This window comes from Ambystoma mexicanum, chromosome 5q, assembly GCF_040938575.1.
Source record: "Ambystoma mexicanum isolate Mex_15411 chromosome 5q, UKY_AmexF1_1, whole genome shotgun sequence".
Lineage (NCBI taxonomy): Eukaryota > Metazoa > Chordata > Amphibia > Caudata > Ambystomatidae > Ambystoma > Ambystoma mexicanum.
This window is the reverse complement of record NC_090933.1, coordinates 793,784,017-793,809,132: the sequence shown is the minus strand read 5'-3', so window position 1 is coordinate 793,809,132 and position 25,116 is coordinate 793,784,017.

The following is a 25,116-nucleotide window of genomic DNA, read 5'->3' as shown; positions in this document are numbered from 1 at the left end:
AATGCTGCCATGCCAAGGCAGTGTATATTGCATTTGTCTTATATTTTCAAATACAGTCAAACAATGTTTCCCCACGGCTGGTACTTACATTGAGGTGGTTGCAGGTGGTTGCAAGTGATGTCCTACCTGATTTCCCATGGGCTGTCATCACTGATGGCATCTGACATGTTCTAAGTGGCTATGAAGTATGGTTAAGTGGAAGAGCTGTACATGTTGCAAGTATTGTCGAGTGTGGACACACCTTGGCCTACATTCAGTGCTTGATTGGGGTGACAGCACATGTACATGTCAGGGTGAGTATGAATGAAAATGTGGCCTATCAGAGAAAGTCACGTTTTGATAGGCACAGTGCAATGTCAATGCATATGTGTGACATACTGGGAAATGTACGTGTGCGGGGAGCTTACCCAGATACTTCGCCATGTCACAGGAACAGTATTTTTAAATGCAACGTCCAACCTAGCTGAATCCACCCTTATATGCAGAAACACACTTTTCAAATGTTGCACCTTTGTTTCTTGCACACGTGATCTGCTATAGAGGTTATGTCACTCATGATGCCATACGTGAGGTCATATGTGATATCATCAGTAATGCAATTTGTGATGTAATCAGTGTGCTTAGGGGCCATGCAATTCGGGCATCCTAGTTAAGGTGGCGCACCTTCAGCACCTGATGAATTATAGGGGGTTTGAGGCATTAAATCAGCACTTTAACAGAACTTCAACTAAAGTTGTTTCACTGAATATATGATATATGTATAGGGACAGTGATAGCGACTCTGCATATATGGTTATGTTGCACTCTTGTTCAGATGAGTACTTTTTGGTGGTTTATAATGTGACAAATCTGCATGAAACCTTTGGAAAAAATAGACATACCTCTTACAAGACATTTTCAAACTTTGTGAAATCCTGCTGGACTACCATTGAAAGAAAATTATGTCATGCACACAGCCCAAAATTCTGGTCTGATTTTCGCCAAATGTGAGGACGAAGCCATGGCCTGATCCTAGAGTATGCTTCCATAAATTTGGTGTTAATATGTCCAGAGGTATCCTTAAAAATTGCCAAAAAGAATTCAATTTAGTGACATTGATTTGGTCCACAGACTCTGTTCCTCATTCACCATCTACGGACGTCTCTTGACTAATCAGACTAATCAGAGGGACTTGTGTTGTTTGAGGACATCAGGCAACAGGTCTGATTGGTCAATTAGGAAACATGGGAATGTAAATTTACTTTGAAGTGGAGGACATGTTTATATTAGGGGTTTGCAATTTTTGGCTCTCCAGATTTTCTGGACAACTACCTAGGGTTCCACTTCTGGGATTACTGGGAGTCGTAGTCCATAACATCTGGAGGGATAAAGGTTCCAGACCCCTGGCATACATACATGTATACTGTGAACAATGCAAACATTATATATATATTTTTTTTTTTAATGAACAGCTGTACAGAGAAAAGGACGTCAGAGAGGATTAGGGCTTGTCATAAAAAGGGTGGACTTAGTCTTCATAAGGGTCAATAAAGCCTGCTGTTTTTTGTTATGTCTGCGACGAATATGGGGGCTCTAAAAAACTCTTTTGACAGCGTGATCGACATTTAATTTGAAGGGGAACATGCCACTCGTTTTATTCATAAAACAATCTCTGAGTACAGGGGTTGGTCACATGGAGGTGGAACATGTGTTTAAAATAATGTGGAAAATAGCAGTTTTATTGCAGTTTCCAAAAACAAAAACACCTGTCTGTAGAATTGTGTTTATGTCTGCAGCCATTTTTGTGCAAAGAAAATGGGGAATTGGGTCAATTTTAGGTCTGTTATTAGTTTAACCAGGCCACATATCTAATTTACTCTGATACTGATTATGCAGTGTTTTGCTTTTGGGAAGACAGTCTGTTTTGACATCCGCACTGTCAGGGTATAAGAATGTATGGCTTTTGCCGCCCTGGTAGTATGGTAGTAGCAGGGTAAAGTGGAAATAGAACCTGGTAGTGAAAGGGATTAGTCATTCATCCTCATCGGCAGGGCTAGGTTAAAGTGGCCCTGGGGCACTTTGAAGTGGTTGTAGGGCAGGACTTGTGGACAATTTACCCAGGCAATGACCATGCAGTGATTGAATTAATTTAAAGAGGAAGTGTGTTTTGCCATCTCCAGTGACATGGTAAAAGAGTTAGGGCCTCATAACGAGTTGGGCGGTATCCCGGCGGTAAACTCCAATGCAATTAGCGTTACCGTAACTTTGTATGGTGTTATTAGCGCCAGATCCCACGTTGCAGTCACTGTGTAAATCCCCATTCATTTTGAGTAAATAGAATTGAATGGGGCATTTTCGATGCTTTTACTGCAGCGCTAACTGGGCTGCAGCACATTCGCCGAAAATGGGCAGAAAATCGGTGCATTCACCTCCAGCTCATTGGATGTCATTTTAAAGTGGGCGGAGATGCATTGCAAGACATAAAAACAAGGTGTTTAAGTTCCCTTTTGGCTTGCTATATTGCTACAGCAGATTTTCCAAAGGATTTGAAGGCGTGCAAGAGGGGAATTTGATTCTGGCTCGTACTTCCCACTCTTCCCGTAAATCCTCTCCATTTTACACCCATGTGATTTTCATGCTGCTTTAATGCTGAAGGATTCCAATAAAATAGCACCCTCTAAAAGCAAGTGGATTCCACCATAAGAACTCATTGTGAATACTGCCTGCAAAGGATACTTTGCAGGCGGCATTGACAATTTTACAAAACTGAGCAATAATGGAGATAATACACGATTTTGCCTGCTTCTAATATGCACCTTTGAACTCTGCCATGTAAATGTTCACAAGTGAATATTAGGGCTTAACCGCACAGAAGTGCTAAAGTTGGCAGTCACCTGCACCTGCCACCCCTTTTTTAAACAAAAAAAGGTATGCTCTGTAAGTATGATGTTGTTAATACAACACTTTTTGTGTAGCACATTAGTATTGTATATACATGTTTCTATTTATTTATTTGTATTTATTGTGCATTTGTTAGGTGCTTATACAACAAGTACGTGTTTCAAAGCTTCCACATGGCGACAGGGAGGGAACATGGAATTGAAAAAAAAACTATGTATACACAAGAAGGAGATGAACATACTATTGGCCCTGATTCATGAAATTATTCGCGTGTAAAACTGGGTTTTGCGTGCCATTCTGCCCACAAATCCCTGTTTGATGAATCGGGATTTGAGGGCCGAATGGCACGCACATTCCTGTTTTACACGGAAATAACTCCATGAATCAGGGCCTAAGCCTTGTGAGTATTCAGAACGTGCAAATGCAGCGAGAGAAGGAGGTAGAGGGAATGGGGGTAAGTGTTGGAATGTCCTTGCTAGTGGATGAACAGCAGGTGTAAGCAGTGCTTAATTTGTAAAAAAATAAGTGCCAGTGCCCAAAAAATATTGGCCCCAAAATGCCGGGCGTGGCTCTGCATTCAGCGTGGGCACGGCGCCGCCCTCAGCGCGGGCGGGCCGGCCGTGCCAGTTCAGTGCTAGACCTACTTAGATCGGTCCACCACCAGCCCATCACACTGCTGCTGCTCCATGTCACATGTTTGGCGCTGCAGCAACTGCTGGAAGAGGCTAGTAGTGTGATGGATGGGGAAGGGCACACATGGGTTGAGAAAGTATAATGCTTTAAAGTTGGAAAACACTGGTTATGGTAGGTGTAGTGGTTCCAGCATTCCGGCAAACCCAGAGGCAAAAGAGTGCATTTCAACACACTTCTAAGTTCTAGACCACACTTGTTAGACGTCTGGACCATACTTTCTGTCCTCGAAGTGATAACGCATTTGATAAAATTGTTGCAAACCTGTGGATGTTATATTATTTGTCAATTTTGTAGAATTACCCCCCACCGCCCAGCCCACCCCCTCCCACCGCCCTGTTTCCCAAATGGCTCTGAGTGGAGCTGCGTTGCAATCATTGTCCCGGGACTCAGGATAGCTCAGCAGTAATGTGCTCGATTGGAAGCAAGACAACACGAAGCAACACAGGTTCGATCCCCGACCCCTCGCTTAGAAACCTCTGTGTATTAAGCGCGTTATAAATACGCAACTAAGACATGCTCCTCCTGTAACTGCGCCTCGATTCCCCTGGGCTGTATGAGCGCTTTAAAAATGCAAATAAATAAAAAAACATTCTTTTTCAGTCACTTTTGCACTGTATTTGTCTCTACCCCTTCTGCCCCATCTGACAGTCTGTTAAAGTACACCAAGTATTGTTAATTGGTTACCTCAGGAAGAGCACCCTCCCCTCAGCCCGTACCTCATTCACCTCATTCAGGTGTTTTGTGTAATCAATTTACTCTCAAGCCCTTATCAGTCATCACATCTCATAAATGCATCCCCCTTCACCCTTCCTTCAAGCATGAGCATGGTGATGTATAACTTGGAAAAAGTCATTTCTGCAAGACATTGTTGTGCAATCAACGGCCTGTGCTACTTCTGTTTTAGGGCCTCTTTCCACCTTAACACATATTAAAAAAACGAAATATGTTTTGTCATCCAATATTCAGGAGCCAGAGGAGAATGCATATTCAGATATCTCCTTCCCACTGACATGTTCTTGGCATACCTCACTAAACTATGGGGTGTAACAGATACCCGCCTCTATCTGAGGATTCCTATCTGAGGATTGTATGTGCTCTCATTCGGAGCACATGCTCGGAGCGTATTGTACCCAGGTTAAGGGGCCACATCTGGTGTATAAACCACACATCAGGATAGAAAACTTGCTCTGGAATTATGTAAAAAAAACAAAAAACAGTGAAAGACGGTTGAGAATTATACACGAATACTCAACTAGTGCTTTTATGTATGATGACAGATTAGTGGGTACGTACACCATGTTTATCCCCATCTAGTTTCCATGTGTGTATCTTTGCCTGAAATGACATTTCAGAAGTTCGTCTTTGCATGGGCCGGTTCGGTTTCGGCCCAATACATTTACCGTTCCGGACCGGGTCCCCTCGCTGAAGCACGTTTGTGAACTAATGAGGCTGATAACATTAAAAGGAAGAACGGAAACACCCAGGCAAAAATTCGCAGTTCATGTTTCGCTTAGATGAATGCTATCCAGGGTCGGACTGGGGCATACAATTGTCTCGAGTCGGGCTCGGCACCAATGAAAAAGTGGCCAAAGTTCCAAACGACATTTCATTCCTTTTGTGACAGACTAGTGGGCCCACGCTGCTGGCCATGCCTGCCCGGTCCTGGGCCTTGCCCTGCCTTGCCTCAATCACGTAGGCTACCTTCCGTGGGGCCGCCACCACCACGGCCATGCTGAGCCTGATGTTGACAAAAATAGGTGCACGCCCAGCGGCCCCACGGAAGGTAAGATTTTAACAGAAAAAACTTATATTTGGGCAGCTGGGGCCCATCACTCTCGAAGTGATGGGCCACAGCCGCTACTCAAAATAAGTTATTTCTTTAAAAACCTACCTTCCCCAGCCATCGGCCCCACGGAAGGTCAGGTTTTCACAGAAAAAAAGTAAAAAATGTACTTTTGGGCACAATCCATGGGCCCGGCCGCCCGCGGCAGAGTCTGTGGCAGCCGACAGCCCCTGGTCATAGAAATTGGCCTGGGCCTGGCACTGAATGCAGTCAGCAGCACACTGCACACAGGTCACACAGCCAGAAGCCCGAGTGTGGATGGGTCCCGGGTGGGGTCCTGACTCCTGGGCAGTCAGGACACCACCAGGGGGCCGTGCTGCCACCGGGCCCCGACCTGGGCCTTGCCTGATGACTTGACTGTGACAGGCTCAGGCTGCACCGCACGCAACAAGTGACATACCTGCTTTGACGGCTAGGACTTGGTCTCCTGTCAAGGCCTCAGGGTGGGAGGGGGGGCTGGTGCGCATACTGGCACCCGCACAAATGAAAAAGCAGGCAGATGTGGCCCCAGGAAGCAACTAGGCCGCACCACGCAAGGCAGACTCTCTCTCTCACAAGTCAGGACCGACGACGCCACGCCTCTACACCTTCACTTCACAGTAACTTGTGAAATGAAGGTGGCGCCACGCTGCCTCCTGTGGCAACAACAACACATCACCATGTAATTTCACTGGCTCCGAAGAACAGCCAATGAAAACTGCACATTCTGTGTTACTATACAGAATGTATCAAATACTGCATAGTAACAACAGAATGGTAGTTTTCATTGGCTGTTGTTTGTAACAGTTTGTTGTTCATTGCTATTGCTGGCCCCTCCCAGAGTCAGCCAGCCATGGCCTACAACCTGCAAGCACGAGAGAGATTGAGATCAGAATGACAAATCCCAATGATTTATAATTGATGCAAAGCAAAGTGGAAGAACAAACAAAGCAATTGCATGTGCGCTAGCCCCACATGAGTTCCGGTGCCCAAAAAAGAGTCCCGGTGTTGGCCACTGGCAACCACCCCCACAAATTAAGCACTGCGTGTAAGTGCCAAATAAAGTAAGTGCATGGGAGCATAGAGCTGAAATAAGTGCAGACCTACAATGGTGTAGACCAGACCAGTGGGTGCTGAGCCAAGTGCTGTGTGTGAGCAGAAGATGAGGCGATTAGTTGTTGGAGGTCAGGGCCTCGAGTACACATAAGGGCCCTGGTCACCAATCACAGCGACTGAGTTTAGAAGGTGAGGGAAGAAGGGAAGGAGGAAGTGAAAAGGAAAGTCTTGAGGAGCTTCTGGAATTTGAGGAGGTCTGGATCGAGACAAAGAGGAAGGGGGAGGGTGTTTTATGATAAAGCAGCTTTGGGCTAAGGTCCTTTATTGCTGTTATCGAGTTGGAGCTGAGAGTTGATTTTAGGGGAAGAGCCATGTTTTCAGTAATTTGCAGGAAGACATGAGGTCCTCAGTGAATTGGATGAGGGGTGGAAGTGAATTCCACACAGTAGGGGCAAGGGCTGAGAATGATGATCCACCTAACCTGACTGAGTTGGTTTTTGGTATGACTAGGAGGCTGGTAGAGCTTGATCTTAGAGTGCGTGGAGGAGGATAGGGTTTTAGTTTGTCTTGAAGATATTGAGGTACGGTTTTATTCATTGCTCGGTGAGAGATGCTTAATGTTTTGAAGGTCACCCTTCGGGCAACCGAAAGCCAGTGCAGAGTTTTGAGGGCTGGGGAGATGTGATCTCTTGGGCCAAGTGCTAGTAGCAGTTTGGCTAGGGCGTTGTGTGCTCTTTGTAGTTTAGTCAGTTGGTACGCATGGACTCCAAGGTAGAGGGGGTTAGCATAGTCCAGTCTTGACATAACAATTGATTGGACCGCAGAGAGTCTTTTGGGAAAGGAGAGGTATGGAAAAATGTGCCTAAAAGTTTTAAGATGGTAGTGGCAGGACTTGGAGACGTTGTTGAGAGGGTTAGGTCTGAGTATAGGGTGCATCCAAGGTTTTTTCCTGAATTTGAGGGTGGCAGAGAATTGCCCATGGCAGATGGCCAGGGTAGCGGGTGCGGAAGAATTTCGGTGTTGCCACATACCATGATTTCTGTTTTGGAGGGGTTTAGCAAGAGGTGGTTTGTGGTCATCCAGTGATCTATGTCGAGGAGGCACGAAGCGAAGTCAGGTTGTCAGTTGGGTTTTGAATTCAGGAGTTTTAGGATTAGTTGTATGTCATCAGCATAGTTATAGCACAGGATATTGTGCGAGCGGATTAATCGTGGGAGGGTGGACATATAGAGGTTAAACAGGAGGGCTGATAGGCATGCTCCTTGTGGAACTCCAATGTTGACTGGTCGGGTGTGGGAATCATAGGTGGAGAGTAGGGTTATTTGGTTCCTATTGTCGAGGAAGGATGCTATTCTTTTGATAGGGTTTTGAGAGCGTTGCACTAAGTCAGATATTAGGCCATCATGTTGCCCCTCATACCATCTGACTCGCTAGAAGCCGCCCAGCCCTCTCCTCCCCGCCACCTGGTACAGCTGAACCACTCCTCTGTGCCCCTCTGTATCCAACCCCTGTTGTATATCTGTTCTGTTGTATACCTCTTAAAGCACTCCATTATGTATCTGTATTGTTGTATACCAATGTAAAGAGTTCTATTGCTTCTGGAAAGCTAGGACTGTGGTCAATAAATTCAATAATAATAATAATAGGAGGAAGAAGAAGAAGAAGAAGAAGAAGAAGAAGAAGAAGAAGAAGAAGAAGAAGAAGAAGAAGAAGAAGAAGAAGAAGAAGAAGAAGAAGAAGAGAAGAAGAAGATGCACTGTGATCTGTACCAGGATTTTTTGTTGCATTTCTGTGCAGGTGAACGAGTGTACCACATCACTTTTTGTGCGTCATGTAAGTAAAATTTACTTAAAAGTGTTAACAATGGAAAAAGCAGTTTGGTAGTAGTGTTTCCATAACAATTCACTCCAGTTCTGTTATCAGATTTAAATGGGCCAGCTGTCACCATACATGCCATCCATAAACAATCAACTGAAGCAAAAAGCACCAGAATAATGCCTTATTTTGTGCCCATGTTTAAACATAAAGGGGCAAATTCATGGAATTATCGGCGCAGAAAATAGGGTACTTGTACGCAACTGAGTGCAAATCCACCTTTGTCAATTTATGGAATTGAATGCATGGTAGTTTTCCTGGTCTTGAGTGGGGTTCGTGCTGGCTCTGCAAGTCTGTGCAAGCCGTCAAGGGCCTTGCGCGCGACTCCAAGCAGAGGGTTGGCGTGGCATGCAGTGAGGGCTGGGAAAGGGGCAGAATCCTTTCCTTAGATGCTACCACAACTCTCCTTTCTAAATTGAGTTGCTATACATACAAGCATACAAATAAATTTGCATCACTTTTTTAAGTACAAAAACACTGGGTATGTGCATTTATGCAATGAGTCTGTCTCTGAAGAGTGCACACTCGTATCCATATATTTATTATGTATCAGTCGTGCAATATTTATATAGAGGCCGACTCTCTGGTTTTTATTTGCTAGGGCTGTCTCATTTGAGTGCAAAATCTTATCCCTTATGGACTCAGGTATCAATGGATTCGATCATGCAACGTCTCAGCTGGGAAATGGCCACACAATTCATTCATATGATCCGCCATCCGAGGGCAGGCGTAAATACAGTTGCGTGTAGGATTTTCAGAGTGCAGGTGGTTTTGCATGTCGGATTTTGGGGTGCGTGTACTCAATTGGGGTTCCACTGTAACTTAGGGGTGTACGTAAGCAGTGTAGCAGGGTTCAGGAACGTTTTACATGGGTTCGCACGCAGATTTCCTGAGGTATTGCAGAGTTACGATTTTTTATATGCATGTTGTTGGGGTGCCGGATACAGTTGCGGGTGCCCCCACGCAGGGTCCCCGAGTCACAGGCCTGTTTACGGGGGACCCCATGCACTGTTTGAAGGGTGTGTGTATTCGCGGCTGGGGGAGCACGCAGAGGGAGCTAGCTGCTTATGCTTTGCATGTGGGCGTGTCGGTGACGTTCGAGGTGCGATTGCAAATAGAGTTACTTTGCACTGTCAATTCCATGAATACGGGTGGCACACATTTTTCTTTCTGCGTGGAGGCTCATGCAGTGTCCTTCTCAGACGTGCAGCGCTTGCAGGATTTCTACGTGAAATTCCATGATTCAGTGCCATATTCTAATTCAACTACTTTGACAAGGGTGCACGTATGGTATACAGGTAAGTTCCCTTAAAGAAACAGCACCCCAAAAAATGGCATAGAGTTTCTCACATACAAAGAACTCACATGAAATGACCCAAAGATTGAATTTTGAATTTATTTAAATTGACGTCAGGATATGCTAAAAGCTCCAGTGTAATACAATCACTGTATTCATGGAGAACTGAGCCTGCCACACTAAAATAGGATTGACTGCAATATCCACACATGAAGTTTAGGTGAGGTACAGTGCAGGATTACATTTCAAATGATACAGCTCTATTCCCTGGCAATCATGGAACCGCACAGTCAAAAACACTAAGGACCAAATGTGTCATAAATGTAATTAAGATAGAAGAAGGACACGGCCTGTGTTCAGAAAAATCATTTTTAAAGTGAAAAAGTCAAGTGAACTATCCTGTGACTTTATGGGATGTTGCCCTGTTTTCCAAAGAATATGCAAAAATGACCCCAAATGCATTCACAGATATCCCCAAGAATCTCATAGGGCAGCCTATAATGTAACATGTGCTGAGTGCCCATCTCTTAGGGCATTTGCTCAAGAGCTCAAGTGCGCTTTTGGACAACTTGGTCAGCCTGCCAATAGCGAAAGTTGAGATTTCAAAACTGTATTCTTCCATGCCCTTCCAAAATAAGTAGTGACTCAGTTTATTTATGACTTTGATGGCTCAAAAAGCCTTGAGTGTATCATCATCCCAGCTCTGAGTATTTATAAATTACAGAACCCAACCTTTCTGAAAAAGAAAGAAAAGAACCCCAGACAAAAGGCTGCTTCAGCTGCCATTTAGATAGCTGCGGTGTAAGTACTCCTAAATAGCACTTAGTGAAAGGGGACAAAAACCTATTCCATAGCTATTAAGGATCTTAACAGGCAGATAACACCCTCTGATCAAAGCCGGCCGACTAGTCCTCCAACTGGCATGCAACACAATCCAACAAAACACAAGCCTTACATCAGGCCTTAATTTTTAGGTATTAGTCCAGTGTTTGAAAATGAGATTCAATGAGCAGAATTTAAACCAGCTCCTGGGTGTCGGGAAACACCCAATAGGCAGGAGTTACCGCAGGGGAACCAGGAGCTAACAGAGACGCTCTTCTACTTGTTTGTCCATTTTGTATGAACCATTGTGTTTAAAATGTATATTAGATGTGCTCTAAGTCTTCTTTATTAATGTTATCAAATACTCAAAGTTAATGTCACATTTACATGTTTGGAAGGCACGAGTTGACCCTAGGAGCCAAAAATAGCTCCTGATAGTGTAGTTGTTGGTTTCTAGGTTCTACTATGCTGCTATGCTAGAAGCAGGAGCAAAATAGTTTCCAACTCTCTTCAATTTCGAACCCTGTAAGCCTATCCTGGGCTACAAATATATTAAGCCTTCATAGATAACTAATCATAACCCAAGTGTAGGTTTTCAAGGAAATCCAAACACCACATTAAAACAAATCCCAGGAAAATGCCCTCCTTTTCCTGCTATGTTCCAGGATATCAGATCCCAGTACCAGAATGAGTGGGGTGCGGGGAGTTGTGGAACCAAATGCCATTCCCCTAAAATAAAGTGAGATCATGGAAATTGCTTCAATATAGAGAATGGGAGGTATTGTTCAAAAGAGTTTTCTGCTTCTTACTCACTGCCATGATGGAAAGAATGGCCCTGCAACATGTGAATAGTTATCTGCTTATCTGAGAGACATTTTTCAAATAAGAAAAACAGAATTCATCAAACTGTAACCATCTGTGTGGTCTTTGAGGATGATTCCAGAAACCGTGTTGATGCTAGGGACATGCAAACACATGCACATGGAAGTTGGAACGTTTGCTACATCTAAAAGCACAAGGGACAGACATTTAGAGAGTCTTTTACCAGCAAAAATAATCTAGCCGTTCCCAGGACATTTATTGGAGCATTATAACATAAATTAACAATTCCAGGATGTAATCACTGTTCCATGAATGTTCCTGGGTCCAAGCACGAAGAATACAAATGCGCTGTTGTATTATAACAATATTTCTTTTGTTTTCAATAATTGTATTTTGCAAAATATTTCATTTGACTAAAATAATGTGAAGTTTAATGACGAAAATAATCATTATTTGAAGTTCCAGTGCATCTTGCCATCCATTGTATTTAACTTTTAAAAACAAGGCATGCATATTTAACTTGAAATGAGACATGCCTGTGCAAGTTCCTGGAGTTGGCTCGGAGAAACAAGCCCCAACCAGCAATGCCCATCACAAGATACAGAGAAAGAAAGCTGTCACATCCATCAATTTCAGGCCCCTAAAATAAAATCCATTCAACTGAAGACACAGTACTGCTGCAAAGGAAAATGAAAATAGCATGCAAATGTCGTAAAAGAGCATTAATGTGTGATGCATTGCCATTTGCACCTGCCGGTCGAAATCAGCATTTATACTTCTTGCCAAACTGAATAGAAAGTGTATGTGTTGTATTCTAACCCACATGTATAATAAAATAAACATTGTTAACTTTAGCAGAGAGGTTTCTAAAAAATGGGAACAAATTCCAATGTATGCATAAAAAGTATGCCTTAAAAGCATATACAATTTCTGTAGTGTATTGTGGAAAAGAATATCAATAAGTTTGAAAAATAGTTATCTCTGTGAATATACATCACACATGGAGACAGACAGCATCATAAATTGTTCCTTTCTGACATATAAATTAAAAAGTTATCTGGTATAAAAGAAATGGTTCTTCATAGGAGAACTCCAAATAGTCCGATAGTGCTGTCCAGGGTATATTCGATCCTCAGAATAGAAGACTGGGAGGCAAGGGGAATCCTAATCTGGCCAGGACAAACATAACTTATTACATTAAAATGGAACTGTGTTTTCTATTTGAAATTGAATGCAAGTGAGATTTCATTTCTTTAAAGCCCAATGCATTTTTGTATTTGAAAGTACAGTTGAAACCTGAAAGCATTTTTCACAACTTAAATACTGATTGCTTTTGTAAAATGAAGCACCATTTAAAATAGAATCTGTGGATCCTGCCAGCATAGAATCACATGGACCATATACTGTCATCATAGAACACTGTTGGTTGAGGAGCATCATTTGTCACTGGTAAAAGGTTTTGTGAAAGGTAGAGAATGTATTCTATTCACAGAAAATCATGAAAAGTGTAAAACCCATGCATCACCTATCCTGAAATGCACAGAAAGCCTATATGTAATGTGAAAGGGCTAGAGTGCTTTCATATTGTACCTTTTATTGGAGAATATTACATCTCCATCCAAAAATATTTACATCTGGAGGCAAATGTATAGAAATAGATTGAAAGCTAAACATACATAGATAGATTTAAAGCTACATAAACACATAGGTTGGAAGCTACACACACATTCATTAAAGCTACACAGGCATACTCTTAGATTGAAAGCTGTACATACACATATACATTGAAAGATGCACATACACACATGTATATTGAAAGTTGCGTATGCATGATCAGAGAAGACTGCACACACATGTAAGAATCCCGTGCATCACACTTGATATTTGATATAGAAAAAGTACTCCCATAAATGGTGAGTATCACGCTGGAAAATGAAGACTGTCTTTTGAGAAATGTAATATCTCATGTTGGAATGATTGGTGAGATTAAGAATTTTGAGAGACATTTACTAGCAGAAAATAGAAGATCTACATTAATTGTGAATATGAAAATCAGAAATGATATCTCTTACGACCCAGCAATTATGATTTATATTTTTTCATTTGTGATCTTCAGCATACACCTGCTGGTAATCAGGTGTTTTGAATCCATCACATCTAGTCCAGATCCCCATCTATCTGCTGAATAATTCTCTGGTTGAACTTGATCCCCACTGGAGGTCTGCCTCAGATAGAATTTCAGTTTATTTCCCTTCAATGTGGGCAACTGGTGGCTAGTTGGAGGAAGATTATTTGACAAAGGTTATGTGGTTGTCTCTTCTCTATAATGATATTTCACAGATACCATAGTGATGTCTGGGAATTAAATGTTCTGAAAATAAATCTCCACTTGTTCAGGATGTGTGTCAATCAAATGGCAGGTGCCATTCAAACTGACATAGTTGGCTCTTCTTTTTAATTTGACTGAGTGGAAAGTTAGTGTCCAGAGGACTTTTTTTCACACAATCTATCCTATCTAGCTATCTAGCCTCTGAAAATGAATAGGTTTCCAGTAAAACATGAATACTCTTAGGAGCCATGACTATCATCGGGCGGGTGAGTCTCTGTCACCCTATTTTGATTTGTACTTCAGTAACCCATCTACTGGGATTTCCTTTTAATCACAATACAGTAGTTCCCCAAAGAGAGGTTTAAGGGTAATGCAGAGATATTTAATTCAATGAAGGTAATGAACCAGTTATTTCCAATGTTTGTTTAGCTCAAGAAAGAAGATTTGTCAGTAAAGGATTTCGTAGGCAATCATATAAGGGTTAGAAAATGTCCACCTTTCATCGGATGGCTACATCGCAATCTGGACTTGATGCATTTAATGGATTTAAAGCTCATGATTACCGCCAGGTGGATGATGGACATCAAAATTGTAAAAACAAATATACATCATAATTGCTGGGTCGTAAGAGATGTTATTTCTGATGTACATATTGTTAATGACATATTACATGAAATCACAGTGAATTTGAATCTTGTTAACAACAAAGACTTATCCAGGATACGGTGATACCTGATGGACGTCTATGATCATGAAAAAACATTTAGGTCAATTTAATTGCTGACTTATTTTGCCTTACGCAGTTCTTCTTGACCCATACATGCTACCCGAAAAAAACTAAAGAGAAGTGCATGGACAGTGCAAGCAAATCTATATGATTATGCAACCCCATCACTATGACCCTGAAATTGCAGTTTCATTTTTTTGTTCGACCCCCTTTACACCACATATATATGCAGACACAGACCCCCTTGTAACACTCCCTACTTGCATTATATACCATTACACCCCCACATATATATGTGGTGTAAAGGGGGTTGAAATAAAGAAAAAGCCAACATTTTCTGAGGTTGCTGTGATGGAAGCACAGTAATGGTGCAATCCTGTGCAAACACTAGGCAAACTAGGCCACTGCCTAAGTACTGGTCAGCAGAGGGTTCGAAAGAGCTGGGTTTTCCCTCTCTTTCATGAAGCACAAAGAGAGGTAAACCCATCTGATGAAAAGTAGCGCTGGGGCGCTGCTGCAAATCATAGTGTTTACATTTCTAGGATTCTGTACCTTGGCAGTGGTAGAGGGGTTATTGCCTATTGATACATGTTTTTGAGCTGCACAGTACATGGTCTAGCTCACTTAAAAGCACAGAAGCCTAGCTGGAAAAAATGATGATAAAACAACCTGATCAGAACCGGGGTACCCACACAAGGAAAGCCAGCGGTCACAGGAGAAACTTTCTAGAACATTTGGAGGCATAGCAAAGCCCAAGTGAAATGCACCTCACAGGTTGGAACAGGAGAAAGAAGGGTTGATTGAAGGGGTTGTATGCAAGTTTAGCAACAATGAGTTAAAGGGCATTATCCAAATAATCTCGGAATAGGTCAAAGTGTGCTGTGCTTGCAACACAGTTACTAAGTAACATTTTCATTAGCATGAATAACCTAAAAGATATAACTTTAGCCAATGCCGTAAGGGATAACCCTGAATAATTACTCTACAATTGATTCTTGCCGAAATTCCTCTGAATTGGAAGTAATGCATATACATGCATGCAACTTTCAAAGTACTTCATGAATACATTGTTTTTTTTGTGCACACACGCTATTTGAAAGGTAACAGTCTTTGTAACGAACACTGGTTTCAGCCCGATACAGCTGTTTTAGAGAATCCTCTTGACTCAGATTTTACACTAATCATGAACATTATGACCAGAAAGGCTTAAAGATATTTATTAGAGGACTCATCAATACACTGGTGTGGCTTAACCGTATGGACATGGATATAAGTGAATACTAACGTTTTAGATGACTATCTATAGATTACCTTTTGAGCAGAACCTCAGGATTTACAGGGGTCTCCCTCCAATCCGCACACACTCACACATACCAATATTCTCCCTCTATCCTCTACACCAACAAACAATAGAATACAGCTATACCCCTCAAGCAATTCAGTCTAGCTGCACACATACCCACACACCTCCATGAACACCTCAACGGTCTTAATAACGCAACTATAAACCATGAAAATAAGCCTTGCTGGACACATAACCTCAGACACAAGCTCCAACACCACCAGAAGGCAGATACTGAGGTCAATTGACCTTGCTGCCACATTATACTGATCTCACATGACCACTGCACCATGACTAGCATTAGAATACAGCTATACACTGCGTATGCCACATTGGCTGCAAGCATACTGAGTCCACGCAAGCACTATTTACTACCCTACTCTCTCCAGTGACCTGGACTATGATGCCCGAGGGCAGTCAACCCACAGTGCTTTAAGAACATGCTACTGGCATATAAGGCGCTATTCAAATGCCCAATAACATAACATATCTTGACATCCCCATACATAATCTAAATTAATCTAGCTGTATGGAATGTTGATTGTTTTAAAGACCAAACCACTGCCTTGATAAAGCCCCGCAGGGCAAAACTCATGGCCACGTAGTCGGAAATTAAGCTTGTAGTGTAGATGGATTTCATTTTTCAAGAGCTTTCTTTGAAAGATTGTGTCACTTTACCAAAAATCATGCACACGATTGCGTAAAAACTGTTTACGTTGACCTGTTAGAAATGTTTTACGTGGTAAATGTATCACCAGTAAACGTTTACATCAGTTGTAGTTTATTCTGGTATAAAGCACCTGCATTGGGTGGAATCTCACTTTTTAATAAAGTTCTTTGTTTCTGCATGAATTCATAGCTGCAAACATTATCTAGTATTGCTTGGAACGTTAACAAAGATTCCAAAATAAATGTACTGTACTGAACCATAGCGGTCAAGCCTTGCTGTCTTTGCCAGTATATTTATATCCAGTACAGGTTATAAATCCAATAAAAGCATGATGGCTGATACTCTGTGCATGTTGAGGGTAAATGCATAGCTCTTAATCTGTCAAAGTTGCATGTGGGTCTTCTGATGTTAAAATGATAGTCAAACTTTAAACTTACAGTGAGATGTATTAAACAAACTAAACATGTTGGAAGGTAATTCTAAGAATTTCATGATGGATAAAAATCCATGGCCCTCCCAACTCATGTCACTTAAAAGCAAGACAGAGGAAGTAATAATTCACTGCGGGTGCTATTGAACATAGAGGATGCTGATGGCCCATTGCCTGCAGTGCACTTGCACATTCTCGAGCCAAGTTGATCTACCCTGCAGTATTAGGACTTCCTCCCTGGATGCCTCCTTCCACTACCTTGGATACCTCCATGGACATCCTGAGATTGGCTAGTGGGAATAATTGGTATAGTTGTCAGTGGAGACTTCTTTAAATAATCAAGTGTATGCACCTGTGTGTATTTTTTTTTACAGTCCAGCAATAGCTATTTTTATCACCCCATCTTCTTGACCTGGCCCTTACACACCACACAGGTAAGTCTGCTAATGAGCTATTGATGATACAGAGTACTGAAAGCAGGCGTGTTTTCACAGTGTTGCCATTGCACCTACACCACTCCCCTCCTAGAACACTTCTACTGGGAAACGCTGATGATTGGGTCAGAGGGTCATATGAAAGAAGAGCTTGCCACATGCATGGGGGATAGTTAAACTTGCACTATCACTGCCTATGCTGTGCAGGTTGACTGCTGAGCTAGCCCTGGCTCTGACCATGCTACAAAAGTACTAGTTAAGGAGGAATCCCTGCACTGTCCTTGCACATGCAGTACCTGTTGCACAGGTTGAGGGAAGTTTGCACAGATCCTGTTTGTGCCATAAATGTACCAATTTGGGAGATGTGTGCACAGGCGGTAATCAGCTGCTCTGCCAATCCTGTGCATATTTGTGAGTGAAATGTAGAGTGGCCCTCACATACTGTGCCAGTACCTGTTTGCACGAGACCTGCACTGACCCTGCCCATGCTGTGCCCTTTTGGGAAGGAAGCTTGCAGTGACCCTACACATAGTGTATCTATTTGTGAGGGAAGGTTGCCTGGCCCGACCCTTGCTGTCCATGTACTCATATGTTAGGAAACATGTGAGAGAAGCTGGCTCTTGTTGTATAAATGTGGTATCTGTTTGAGAAGGAATCTTGCACAAGCCCTTTCAATTCTGTATGTATAGTTGGTTGTTTTGGATGCCTGTAGTGACCCTGCACATGCTGTACCTGTTTGTGGAAAGCGTCCACTGTCCCTGTCCATGCGGTTCTAATGGAGTTGAGCTTGCAATAGCCAGGTCTATGTTGTACCTGTTTCAGCCTGTTCTGGTCCTGCCTATGCTGTGCAGGTAACTGTTCCATTTGTGTTGGAAGCTTGTGCTGGTCCTATGTATATAGTAACTGTCTGTGCTACATTTGTGAGGAAAGTGTATACTTTTGGAAACATTGCAGCACTGACTCCTGAATTGTGACTTATGGGGGCCTGTGTGGAAATTTGGACCTGCTACTTCCCATGCATTGCCCATTTGGTGTGTGATAGTAGCTTGCAGGGCTGCTGACCATGATGTTATCTGTCCAGTATGTGATGAAACCTTCCATTGCTGCTCCCTACACGGTTACTGCTATTTGTGTAACAGTCACTTTCACTGATACCCATATGGTACCTTTCCTGTATGTCAGGGAGGTTTCAAATTCGGATGCATTTGTACTATTTTATGTGTGTGAATAAAGATTGCACTGTGTGTGCCAGTCCTGTACCTGTTTAGTTAGTTATGGAAGTGGTGCGGCACACATTAATGAAATACAATTATTGAATTTACATTGCAAACTACCTTTTTGAGATGTTTGTGATAAATTGGACATTTTAAAGAAGATTGGGGCAGTACAATGGGTTTAAAATCCCAGATGCACAGTCTACTAAAGCTCACATTTAGAAAACCTGGTAGAAGCAGAGCCTTCACCACATCTTCACTCCATCTCATAGCAGAATGGCCAGGAGACAGAGCTATTGTCCCCTTTTTTACTATCTGCCCCTAATGGTAGCCCATTAGCAGTCGCCAGCCTGGTTAAAGAAGTTTCACCACAGGGATTACCTGAAACACCAGATGAAGCTTTGAGGAAATAGAGGTGGTTAAATTCTAAAGCTATTTGGGGCTGTTATTTTTCAATGATAGTAGCCCGGATTGAAGGCGCTGGCTCACTCCTGTTCTCATCTCCTTTGCTGAGAGGAATTCCCTCCACTCACCTGTGAATGTAATCAAGCAAAGAGTATTACTCTGCCATCCCTGATACCTGGATATAGGATGTGAGGGAGAAATCACCACCCATAACTAGTGGTGGTGGTAGCAAAGCTACTGAGAGGCATTAAAAGCCTGTTCACATTCAGTGACTTGAGCAGTGTTTTTTGGCACCCTCCTTAGTGGTAGCTTAAGGGCTGCTATAAGAGACAGGGCAGAAGCAGAGATGCAGCAAGCAATGTCAGTGGTAGTTCAACCTTCAAGTCGGGGGTGCTCACAGAGAGCCAGTGGGGTTGGTTGGAGGAAGTGATATCCTTCTTCCAACAACTTTTAAATAGACACCTACTTTATGTAAATAAAGTGGCTCACATTGACCAGAAAACTGCCTCACAGAGGTACACATGGGTGTGTGTGTGCGTGCGTTTTTCTTTTCTTTTTTTAAATTTGTTATTTATAATGTGCTTAATACCGAAGAGGTTTCTATCTGAATCCTCTTGCTTGTAAGATGAATGTGTTGCCACTGAGCTATAAAACCCAAGGGGTCAAGCCTGGTGAAAGTGAAAACAGGGAGGCAAACTGATTTAACAGAAACTTGTCCTCATCCTGCTGTTCAGATGTCAGATTAGAAGAGAGATTAACTCCTTCTATCTTCTCATCTAAAGGTTGGCCTCTGAGTAGGTCAGTTAGAGGTTCACTCTCCTCCTCCTCTTGAGCTGAAGCTAGAAGCAAAGCTCCCACTTCTGGTCTCGAGACATATGCCTTCAAAAAGTTGGCGTGAAAGACTCTGGGAGCCTCCTTAGGTCTGCCTAAATCCACCAGATAGTTCACCTCTCCAAGTTTGCCCACAACCTTGAAGGGTCCTATCCATTTGTCCTTTAAAGCCCCTCTGCCTTGTTGGCACCATAACTAGTACAAGCTGTTCTGGAGTAAACTCAACCATATTGGACTTCTGGTCATGCCAATGTTTGACCAGAGGCTGACCAGCTTTTAAGTTATCACTAGCTTCTGCCATCATGTGTAACATTCTCCTCCAGAGACCTATTACATAGTCAGTCACTCTGACTGGCTTGGGCGAAGGAGCACTCTCCAACCCCTCCTTAATCAGGGCCAATGGACCTCTGACTGGATGGCCATAGAGAAGTTCAAAGGGACTGTATCCAACTCCCACCTGAGGGACTTCTCTATAAGCAAAGAGAAGGCATTGCAGTAAAAGGTCCCACTTTCTTTTAAGGGGTTCCTCTAAAGCACCTATCATGCTCTTCATAGTATAGTTAAACCTCTCTACCAATCAATTTGTCTGTGGATGGTAGGCTGTAGAGAACTTGTAAGTGATACCACTGTTTTTCCACATGGCTTGCATATAGTGGGACATACAATTGGATCCCCTGTTGGATATCACTTCTTTAGAAAACCCTACTCTGGTAAAAATACCAAGTAGAGCCTTAGCCACAGCCTGAGCCGTAACAGTCCTCATAGGTATTGCTTCAGGCTACCTAGAAGCATGGTCTACTACAACCAGGATAAACCTGTTTCCTTAAGATGTGGGAGGGTCAAGGGAACCAACAATGTCAATGCCCAACCTCTTGAAAGGAACTCCCAACACTGGGAGAGGCACCAAGGTTGACACATTCTTGGCTCCACTCTTGCAGGAGGTTTGGCAAGTGTGACAGCTCCTACATATTTGTCAACTTCTGAACCCATCTTAGGCCAGTAGAAGTATAAAGAGAGCCTTTTCTTGGTCTTTTTTAAACTCAAAAGACCAGCCAAAGGTATCTCATGGCCCAACTGTAGGAATTGGAGTCTGTTTTCTAGGGGCACTACACGTCGTTTACAGTCCCCAGGGATAGACTCAGTTGGTTCACTGTAGAAGAGCCCATCTTCCCAGTGCAACCTATGCTTCCCAGGCTCTTGCCCATCGAGCTGAGAAGCTGTCTGTAGGCGAAGACCTTCAAAAGTAGGACACTCTCTTTGTCCTCTGCCCTGTTGGGTCCACTTCTGCCAGTAAAGACTGCAGCTCAGGATGGTCAATAGGATCCAGATCTCCAACTAAACTTATGTCTTCTTCCAGGTCGGACTCTTCAGAAGCTGGTTCAACCACACAGGGTTGTACCTCACACTCAGCCTCAGCAGGTGGAGGTGTCACAGGTGTGAATTTGGACAATCTTGGAGTTGTCCTGGTTGGTAGCACAGGGGAGCTATCTGCTTTCTTTGTGGGGGTATTGGGGTTCCCCTTTGCCTCTCTCTTTCCTGAAATAGCTGTGAGCAATTCCTGTGGACTGGGGGTGATAGCTTTCTCTATCAATTCCCCCGGAGAGCCCCTCAAGGTCCTCTCCCTCGCAGGCCTAGTGAGCTCCTGTTTCCTTTTACTGGGAGGCCTGGGGGTACTAGACACAACTCCAAGAGTTTTCGGGTCATTACCCGACTGGACTCTCCCAGGCACTTCACTCTGCACACTAACATGCATCTTGACAGTCATGCCATTGCACTGGATGAGAGCTGGTAACTGGGGAAGAATTTGCACAGGGCCTCCAGCTAACTTGGTTAGGTGTTTGGGTGCCTTAGAAACATTATCTACCTTGAAAAATGATTCATCAACCACAGTTATGCTGGCTCCAGTGTCTCTGATGGCAGGGGTCTCGTGGCCATTCACAAGAACACTACCTTTATAATACTCTTTAGTATTATCTGGGATGGAATTATAGACATCTAAATTCTGTTGTTCCCACAAACCCAGGGACACTAAAGAAACACTAGCTGAGACTCTCATGGGTTCATCAGCCAGTAGTTTAGTTTAGTTTAGTTTAGTTTATTTATTTATAAAGCGCAGAAACCAGGCCCAGGGGCAATCGGGCGCATACTCTTGAGAACAGGTTACAATAAACAGTAAGTACACAGTAAATTTACATAAATATACAGCAATATACAGAAAGAGTACCATTAGCAGATTATAGTACAAGTACAGTGAAAGGTGTATAGACATGACCTATAATGCACATGGAAACTGGACTGAGTGAGGGCCTCATGGATAATGGGAGAACAGCCAGGTTTTGGCGTTGTTCTTGAAGAATTGGAACGATGGTTCCGTTCTGATAGGAGTAGGCAGAGTGTTGCAAAGTTTGGAGGCTAGGACAGGGAAGCTCACCCCGCCCGCTTTTTGGAGTTTGAATCTAGACAAGGTGAGGCTTGAGTTTGGGCTGATCTAATGGTTCGAGAGGATGTGTGGGGTGTGAGGCGAGCGGAGAGGTAAGGTGGGGCATTGTTGTTCAGGCATTTGTGAGTCAAGGCTAGCGTTTTCAGGGCAATTCTTTGTTTTACCGGGAACCAACGTGAGTACGATCTGACGGAGGAGATATGGGAGCATCTCAGGATTTTTAAAGTGGCCCTTAAGGCATTATTTTGTACAGTTTGCAATTTATTGAGGTTAGACTGACTGGTCCCTAGGTAGAGAGCACTGCAGTAGTCGATTTTGGCCATGACGAGTGTTCTGGCGAGGGTGATGCAGTTGGTAGAATTTAGGAAGGGTTTACAGGCAGTGATAAGTTTACAAGTGTAGGCAGATGCCGACCTAACTGCATTTGTTTGTCTGTTCAAGGAGAGCGTGGAGTCGAGATAGACGCCTAGAGTCTTAGTGTCGTTGGAGACCTTAATATCGTTGCAGTCGATGGTGAAGGACTTGTAGGTTTGATCTAATTTGTTAAGCCGATGGTTTGATCCTAGAAATAGGAGCTTGGTCTTATCATCGTTAAGGCAACGTTTGTGATGTGCCATCCAGGCCTGAATGACCAAGTAGACATCGTTAAGGGCTTTAGTGTCAGCTGTGCAATCTCCCATGATAGGGATGAGTATCTGGGTGTCATCTGCGTAGTTGGTGTAGGAGACACCCAGATTATCAAGCACATCGAAGAGGGGCTTAGTGAATACGTTGTACAATGTAGGGGATACACACAAGCCTTGAGGAACGCCACAGTGAATGGGGGAGGGGTCAGCTGAAGACCTAGGTGAGAAGACCCTCATGGATCTTTTGCTCAGGAATGAATGGATCCAGGCATTGGCAGAGTCAGAGAAGTGGGCTGCAGATTTAAGGTGTTGGCAGAGTATTTGGTGGTTGACCAAATCGAAAGCCGCAGAGAGGTCGAGGAGAAGGAGAAGAGCTAACTTCCCATTGTCCATTTGAGTTTTCAGGTCAATCAAGGCTGATTCCGTGCCGTGTTTAGGACGGAATCCTGATTGTCTTAACACCAGAAGATTGTTTAGTTCGAGGTAATCCTGAATCTGCAGGTAAGCTACGCGATCCAAGATCTTGAGCAGGAATGGGACTGTAGTGATTGATCTGAAGTTAGTTGGGATGTTAGGGTCGAGGGAAGGTTTTTTGAGGAGTGGGATAACCCATGCGTCCTTTAGGTTATCTGGGACAATACCCGTCTTGAAAGAAGCATTTATGAATGCTGTGATGAAAGGGGCTAAATCGTGAGATGCTTCCTTGATAATAGGTGCTGGGCAAGGTCACCTTGGCAATTGGATGGTTTTAAGTTGTTTATGATTCCTTCTACTTCGAGGGTGGTGAGCGGGGAGAAAGAGAAAGGTTTATGAGAGGGATTGGCTTGGTGAGTATTGAATGTGGGTGTGGTCAGTGGTTGGTCAGACTGTAGGGATTTCTGTTTGTCTCTGATTTTAGATTGGAGGGTGGCAATTTTACCCAGGAGTGCTGACTGAATATTTGTGCACCAAGTACTATCTTTGGCACAAGAGTCACGGGGGGCTGCAGGTGTCTCAAGTTCCTTAAGAATATTGAAGAGTTCCTTAGTGTTAGACTGGGCTGACATAATGTGGTTAATGGGCAATAGAGTTGATGGCTGCAAGCACTGACTGTTTGTACATGTCGGCTAGGACGGTGGGGTCTGAGCAAGTGTCAGGAGCATTATTTAAGATGGGAAGGATGAGGGGGAGTAGTTTTTCCGTGGTAATGTTCTTTTTATTTCTAGTGCGGGTGGCTGGGGCATGGGTGGTGAAGCTGCTTCAATACTGAAGGTGATGACGTGGTGGTCAGACCAGATGCAAGGGGCGTTGGAGAGTACGCTGATATTGCAGTTGGTGTCACTGAGCCAGTCAAGGGACCGCCCTTTAATGTGGGTGGGTTCCTGTATGTGGTGTGAGAATCCTAAATCTGTTAAGGTATTAGCGAGGTCGAGGGCCGCAGGATCATTAGGGTCTTGGTTTCCTAGATTAAGGTCACTAAGAATGATGGTTTGAGAGTTAGATTTTGCATTGTCAAATACTAAAGCAGAGATGTCATCCACAAAGGATGTGGGTGGACCAGGGGGTCTATATATTAGGTGGATGGTGACCGTTTGGTTGGCTGAAAGTTGGAGTCTGACAGAGAGTAACTCTGCGGATTCCACCTTAATGCTTGGGATGGTTCTGAGTCCTAATGAGTTTATAGAGATTAATGCAATTCCTCCACCTCTCGAGGTGCGGTCACATCTGATAATGGAGTAATCTGTGGGGATGGCCAGAGAAAGTGCAGGGCCAGATGCCGCCTGTAGCCAGGTCTCAGAGATGGCGATGAAGTCGAGTTCCTGAGTCTTGATAAGATCAGCGATGTCCAGTGCATGGGCAGCTAAGGACCTTGCGTTGATCAGGGCGGCTTTTATTAAACCAACGTTGCTTGTTCAGGCTGTGTTGGTCTGAAGGCGATGGGCGTAGGTATGGTAGGCGTTTATGGGGGCAGGCTGAGCGTCAGTGTTTTCAGATGTGGGCTCAGGTACATGGGGTGACCCTTCTTGCCCATGAGTCTAGAGCCTAGTCTTTTGTTTCTTAGAGCGATGGAGCAAGGTTGGTTGGGTGAGGGTTTTTTGGTGAAATGGTCAAGCCATAAGGCCAGATCGTTGAGGTAGATGTTGTGGTTTTGCGGTACAGTGCTTGGGTAGGTATCAGCAAGTCTGTAAGTGGAGGCCATGGATGTGGTGTGCAAGATGCTGAGTGCAGCTAGGTTAGATGATGGTAAGTATAATGTCCAGGTAATTGCCCACACTAAGAGTGGTACTTGTAGTAAGGAAAGCAGTGACCTTAGGGAGGACAGGTGTGGTAACATGTTACCGAAATTAGAGAGGAAAAGGGGCACATAGTTAGGGAAGCAGTCGCTGGTTAGAGTTGCAGGTGCTATTTGGCTAGGCAATAC